Source organism: Tupaia chinensis, unplaced genomic scaffold (genome assembly GCF_000334495.1).
Source record: "Tupaia chinensis unplaced genomic scaffold, TupChi_1.0 Scaffold000382_1, whole genome shotgun sequence".
Lineage (NCBI taxonomy): Eukaryota > Metazoa > Chordata > Mammalia > Scandentia > Tupaiidae > Tupaia > Tupaia belangeri.
The window spans coordinates 1,695,775-1,703,069 of NW_006159884.1; the positions used below are offsets into that span (position 1 = coordinate 1,695,775).

The window sequence follows — 7,295 nt, forward strand, 5'->3', positions numbered from 1 at the left end:
TGGCAGGAGGAAGAGATGAGGGGGAAGGATTGCAATGTGGTCATTCTCCATTAGGGGGTGCTTTCTCTTTCTCTCTCTGATAGGTGCAGGCACCCTCTTAGCAATGGAAAGAATTAAATAAATAACTGCTGTTTAAACTAATAGATTATTCATTATCATTAATATATTACCTGGACTGAGAAAACATTTGAGACTATCTTAATTACTGCAAAAACAAAAATAGATTTTATATTTTCAATCAATATCTAATGTAAATGACAAGGTTGGAATCATTTCTGTGTTCATTTATGAATGAAAATATGTTGACGCTTTTTCTCGTGTCAAAATTCACATGAAAAGCTCAAGGTTTCACCCAGAAAAAGAACCTGTGATAATAATGTGTAATGCCAATTTGCTTTATATGTTCTAGAAAGTGTGTATCTAAAGAGAGGTGTTTTCTGGATTAAATTTTGGGCCATTTTATATCTGTTCATTTATTTTAAGTAACATTTTTAAAAAGAAATCAGTAAAATAACTCTAAAATTTTTATTTAATAAGATAAAATCTGGAGGCCAGTGGGCGGTATGGTGGTTAAGTTGTTGCATCCCATATAGCCAATTTTATGGTTTGAGCCCTAGGCCTGGCAGCTTGAAAACATATTTGGTGCATGTGTGTGTGTGCCCAAAATCCTGAAGAAGAATGGAGGAGAGGGATTTGTGGTGTAGCTATTACCCACAGCGGGATGATTTCTCGCTTTTCCTGTCTCTGTTTCTCTCTCTGACCCTGTCCAGCAAGTACTCGTACCTATGGCAGAAATCTAAATAATAATAATAATAATAAAATCTATGGGGGGATTATCAACAATTTCAGGTGTGCTTGTTCTTTTATATTTTCAAGTACTATATTCAATTTAGCATTGTAATTTTTCTCTGAAATCTATCTCTTCCATGTAATTTAAGAAATATATTTCCATTCTTTTTTTTGTTCATTGCATTTCTTGATAGGTACATACTGTTTACATGTGTCTGAAACTGCTTCACATTAATCTGAACTTCAAATGTAAACTGAGGGGGAGATCTTTTCCCCTCTAGCCAAAGAGAATAATTTAGTACTTTCCACTTCATTGTGCCCACATAAAAATAGATTTTTTTTTCCTTTGGAAATATATTTAGTGCACTTCAGATGATTTGTTTGTAATGAACACAGTGAAAGTATACAATGTGAGTTATGAAATAGAACATTATGAGCAGAGTAGAGAACTGTTTGTTTTTTGTTATATAACATATCAGTTTTCCTGCTTTGATGTGCATTCAAATCATTTGGACAGTTCATTAAAACAGAGTGCTGGATCCCACCCCCAGAGTTCCTGAGTCAGGAGAACAGAGGTGAGACCCAAGTGTCTGTTTTGTAAACAAGTTTGCAGATGTTGCTGATGCTACCAGTCCTGGAAACAGTTTTTGAGAATTCTCGAGATACTGGAGTTAATCCTGGGAGTCAGAAGAGTCTTAAAATTGTGAAAGTACTGGGTCAACCCAGTACAACTGTTGTGGTGGTTAAGGCAGCTTAATCCCAGGACCGGTAGTTAGCGTAATGGCTATTGTCGCTGGACTCCCATGTAGGCAACTGCAATTCGAGTCCCAGACCTGGTGGCTTAAACTCACGCCGGACACGTGTGCATGCATGCCCAAGACCCCAAGAGGAGAATGGAGGAGAAGGGATTGGGGCATGGCCATCCCCTCTGGAGGGGGGGGGGTGATTTCTCGCTTTCTGTTTCTCTGTCTCTCTCTGTCTTTCTGGCGAGAGCACACACCCTATAGCAAAAATCTCTCCCTCAAAAAAAAAGAAAAAGGCAGCTTAATCCCTCATGTCTGACTGTGCAGTCTAGTCCTGGACCCAACAGTTTGAGATACATGGACTGGGGGTGCATGAGTGCCAAAAATTCTAAAAGGCGGAGAAATGGAGGAGGAGGGATTGCAGCATAGTCATCACTCCTGGTGGGAATTTCCTCACTTTCCCTGTCACTTTGTCTTGCTCCAGTGAGTGCATGTGACTTCTAGCAAAATGGGAGTTTAAAAAGAAAAAAAAAAAGTCATGCTGTTACTACGTGACAACTGTGTGGCCTTGGCTAGGTGATATAACCTCTCTGGAAGCACTTTTAAAAGTTTTTGAAAAGCGAATCATGCAACTTGCCTGAGAAAGTGGTTGTTATCATTGAGATAATGTAAGTACAATGCCAGTGACAGTGACTGGCACATATTAGCTACGTAATCAGTGGTTCTTAACTCTTTTACCCTTTTGCAGTTGTTCTGGGGAAACCATGATTCTCAAACCAAGTATATAAGAAGAAAAAAATATTGGATCCTTTGTGAAACTCTCAGCAAATAAAAAAAAAATGTCTTTTGATGTATTCAGTAAGCATCTTGACTATCTAACACATGGCAAATATTCTAGTTATTAGGACTATGTGTTTTTGCCTGTTTGTTTATTTGTGTTTTTGTTTTGTAATTTCCTATAGGGTGATTATACTCATCAGACAGAGATAGAGGAGGAAAATGAGAATGCAGTCCCCAGGGTTATGGCCATGCTGCAATCCCTTCTCCTCCATTCTCCTCTGGAATTTTGACCTCATACACACACATGCCTGGCCTGTTTTCTAAGCAGTTGGGTCTAGGACTCAAACCACACAGTCAGCCATGTAGAATCCAGCTGCTTTAACCACTGTTACCAGCTGACCCAGGGATATTTTCAAAAGACCTGGCCACTATCTTGATTGGAAAGATTAATTCTGTAATTCCTCTACACTAACCACTCAATCTAAAGAAGTCTAGTCCCATCTCCAAATCTTCATTATTATCACTATTTAATTTAAAAACACTATTTTACAGGATTAGGAGATGACATAATGTTTATGTTGCCATTAATGACTCCCACATGACTGACCATGGTTTGAATCCTAAATTTGGAGGCTTGAATTTCATGGGTGCTTGAGTGTGCCTGCCCAAGATCCTGAGAGGAGAATGGAGAGAAGGAATTGCAGTGTGGCTGTCTCTCCGGGGGATGATTTCTGGCTTACTATCTCTCTCTCTGTCTCTTTATTGAGTGCATACATCAATAGCAAATATCTCTCAAAAAATTTTTAAAAACCAGTTACTTTATTTACCTCATTTACTCATCTTGTTTTCTCTTTAGTATATCTATCAAAGAAAAAAAAAAAAAAAAAAACCTTTTCCCTCTTATTTATCATTAAGCATCATCCCTTCTAAAGAATTTGAATGCAGAAGATGGTCAATAAGTTGGTATAAGGGAGGTCTTCAAAAAGTTTACTGAAAATGCTTATTATTTTAAAAATGCATGGATTCACTTTTTTTTTTCACCAAAATGAACTTATACTTTTTATTTTTCACAAACTTTTGAAGTCCTCCATATTTATTAAACAAATGAATGATTCTAAGCCTGCTTAAGGAAATCTGCTTAAATTTCACAAGGGGGTAAACACTTGAACCAGGCAGGCAAGGGGAGCTAAGATCTCAAGCTGAGAAAGACACTAATTGTTGGGGCACAGAAAGGACAATGTAATGCCTCTGTTTAATGATCAGTAAACATCCTAACCTGGCAGGGGAGGCACCATGATCACATACGTGGTTTCCCCAGAGCCAGGTCCACCCATCGCACTGCGGCTGTGCTGATCTCTGCGAGCTCCCCAAATGCGGGAGACTCAACTGCATAATATGTGATAGTGGGGGACTGCATTTACACTTTTGCACTAAGAAATTTAAAAAAAAAAGAAAGAAAAAGTATTTAGTGATCTGTAAACAGCTTAAATATTTTGAGAGACAGAAGGGAATTGGGAACAAGAGTAATGTAGGCATTATAAGAAAAATGTATTAACCTATCTCCAGTGGAGATCAATTGATCAACTTTCACCAATAAATGAAAATGATCCATAGATCAGAATATTTTCCTACCTGTGAGATTTCTCTGAACTAATCTGGATGTTCAAATACAGAAAATAGAAAACTCACAATGAAGATAAAGAAGTTTACTTGATAATCCCTTTGATATATTAGAAAAATTAATGACATAATAAATATAAAAACTTCTTGGAAAAAGTCACAATTAATTTTAAATGTTAGTTTTTCTCATTATGAACATCATTTATGCTGATTTATTGGGTCTTATTTAGAAAATTTAATCTATATTTTTAACAAAAAATATTGCTGATATTTTGGAAATTGTTATTATTGGATATTGAGATCATACTATGAAATTAATTTTATATCCTATAGTTTCACTTAAATTACAAAAAAGTATTACCATCATAGAAGACATAACTTGTAGTGATTGCATATTACTCCATTGTATAGCAATAATGCAACTTACTTAAATAATTTTCTCTTAAATATTTAGGTTGAATATCTTATAAATATAGGTTATGTTCTTGGAGGTAGCAGGTGTGTGGTGGTTAAGGTGCTGGGTTCCCACATAGATGACCACAGTTTGAGCCCTGGATACAGAGGCTTAAAACAATGTTGGGCACATATGTGTCATGCCCCAAATCCCAAGAGCAGAATGGAGGAAAAGGTATTGGAGCATGACCGACCCCCTGTAGGGTTATTTCTCACTTTCCCTCTCCTTCTCTCTGTCTCTCTAGCAAGTGTATGTGCCTGCTCGCAATTCTTCCCTCCCCTCACCAAAAGAATTAAACAAAAATAAACAAAGTTAACACAGGCAGACATTTTACTTCCTGTGGGATGCTAATTTATGGGATAAAAGTAGATCTTTTATTTTTAAATGTCTGTCAGGGATATTAGCCTCTGAAGCTCTGAAAACATGGTCAATACTGATTATCTTCCTTAACCGAAGATCTCTTGGCCCACCACAAATGCTCAGTAGAAGTTCAAGTGACAAAGATAAAAACATTTCTGTAGGACCAGCAGGTGGTGTAGTGGTTAAGGTCCCTGGACTCCCAGAGTGCAGTTTGAGTTCTGGACCTGGAAGCTTCCTTTCTTATTTTCTCTCTTCTTTCACTCTGTCTTTCTCTGGTCAAATTTAAAAACATAAAAATAAATAAATGAAGTAAGTAAATAAGTTAAATACTTAAAAAAAAATTTCTGAATATCGTAGCAAACATTTAAAAACTCTTTTCTAATGTGGCCCTATACAAAGACTTTGGGGATCATTTTGAACTCTTAGAAGGCTCTGTAGAAGAGTTTAAAATAGACCAGCTCAAGATAAAGCTGAGATTTAATAAATAAGAACAATTAATGTTTTGCTTAAGTGTTTAGAGAAAATTTACCTTTGATATTAAAAAAGATTTTTCCATCTTATTTGGTTAAGACAGTCTTGGTCATCACAAGATTACATCTGTTCTGTGATGTTTCCTCTAAATTAGGAAATGTCTCAAAACACACTGCCTGCATAGTCATCATCATGTTAATTGCAACTTGAAAGAAGAGAGTGGGGTCAGAAAAGAAAAAAAAAAAAAGAACAAGAGCTATCAATAAAGAATGTCATGTCAAGGATGGAGGCACAGAAGAAAATCCAATCCTTACTTCTTAATAAACAATGATAGCTTGAGTTGTTTTAATATCATTGCTTGAAATATGTACACAGCAATAAATAAATTAGGATTGAAGTGGCTAAATTTACCATACTACTACAGTGTTGTCATGTATTGTTCAAACACCCAAAGTAAAAAATTAATAAGATGTTAAACTTCAAAGGACTCAACCCTAGGAGATTTATGTTGGATTTATTACTAAAACCTCAGTGGTAAAACTAGGAACAGTACTTTCATTTCAGCCAGAGGTTGAATGTGCTGTTCTGTGATTATATGTTCTGCTTTTTCCTTTCCATACTGTGATGATGGTTACAATTCATCCCACAGCACCTCGAGAGGGAGTTATGACAAGGGAAACAGGAAACCTAATAGTTTTTTGGAGATTTTTTGAGACTTTAAGCACACTGTTGTAGTGAATTTAGGTCTCTCCTCAGCCCTTTACTAAACTTCAATGCACCCACTTCATCAAATGGAGTGTGAATTCCTTTCTCTTTCTTTCTCAGATGCTTCAGTGAAGCTGGTAGTTATATCTCCTAAATACCTCTCCATACCCCTGCAGTAAGCTTTTTAGAGTTTTAACTCTATAAGTTCCTTCTCTTACTTTCTTGTTCATTTAAATGCTCACATTTATTTTGATTAGTCCCCAAGCAATTTGATACTAAAAATAGATTTCTGATTAATGCATATAGCAAAGTTTGTTCCACCAAACTAGAGCCACTGTACCTTGTTAAAATATGATAGGATGAGAAAAAAAATTAAGAAACTCACTTAGAAAAATCTTTAGAGAAACTGATCATGATAAAGCTTTTGATTTTTTTTAAATGGAATATTTTAAAGATGGATGCATTGGTGACTATTATCTGGATATCTGTTGAAGTTTTATGAATCTAATTTTACAAATGAACGTTTAAAGGCTAATTTTGCATTTTATTGTTAAACATTTCATTGTCAGTAACATATTTTTAAAAACTTTCAAGCCTTCTATTTAGGACATTTCGAATGTCTATTAATCTCATGTAAACGTTACATTTCAATTGCCCCTCTTAAGTTTTTTTTTTTTTTTTTTTTGGTGGTTTTTATAACACAACAGCTCTATGTCCAATGTAGCATTTTTAGTAATAAAAGAGAAGAGTATTACCGAGTCGGATTGATGGAACTTTTGCAGCAAGGCTACTTAGGCAACAGATGACATGCTAATATTCCAAATGTTTAGAAAGCGGATTTCCCTTTTACCCGCAAAATATGTTCAGATTAGAAAACACATACTTCAATGAGATATTGGCAATAAGATATGTTACAATATGTTCTCAGATATGTCACCCATTTTATCAGTAGCATGTGAGATTACACTGTCAGAGGAGATTGACCTGAGAATTCATCTTTCATTTTGAAGAATTTTTAACTTGGGCAAGACACCTACTTTTTGTGTGTAGATTTCTTCATCCATATATCATGCATGTAAAGTCTCTTCATCATGGTTATTCTACTTAGCAAATTGTAGTCTGCATTATTATTTTTTAAGTTTATTTATTCCTTCCATGAGAAAGAGAGAGAAAGATAGATATACAAAGACAAAGACAAAAGAAACCTGTAATGTGGTCTTCATGTCTTGATCCACCTCTGACTCAGCCCAGATCATGGACATGCACATACATTCCCAGTGTGCTCTAGGAGCTCCCAGGATGTGGACCCAGGGCATTGCCCATGTGGCCCACTTGCATTGCTGCTATGTCACCACCTATCACTCATTATTGTT

General features: G+C 35.8%; 1 non-coding gene across 1 annotated transcript; it reads left to right on the top strand.

Moving 5' to 3' along the window:
- Positions 1-3,580: 3,580 nt before the first annotated feature.
- On the top strand, positions 3,581-3,742 carry LOC114008753 (U1 spliceosomal RNA). Its single transcript, XR_003550254.1, has one exon. It is a non-coding gene; the product is annotated as a U1 spliceosomal RNA (small nuclear RNA).
- The last annotated feature ends 3,553 nt before the right edge of the window (positions 3,743-7,295 follow it).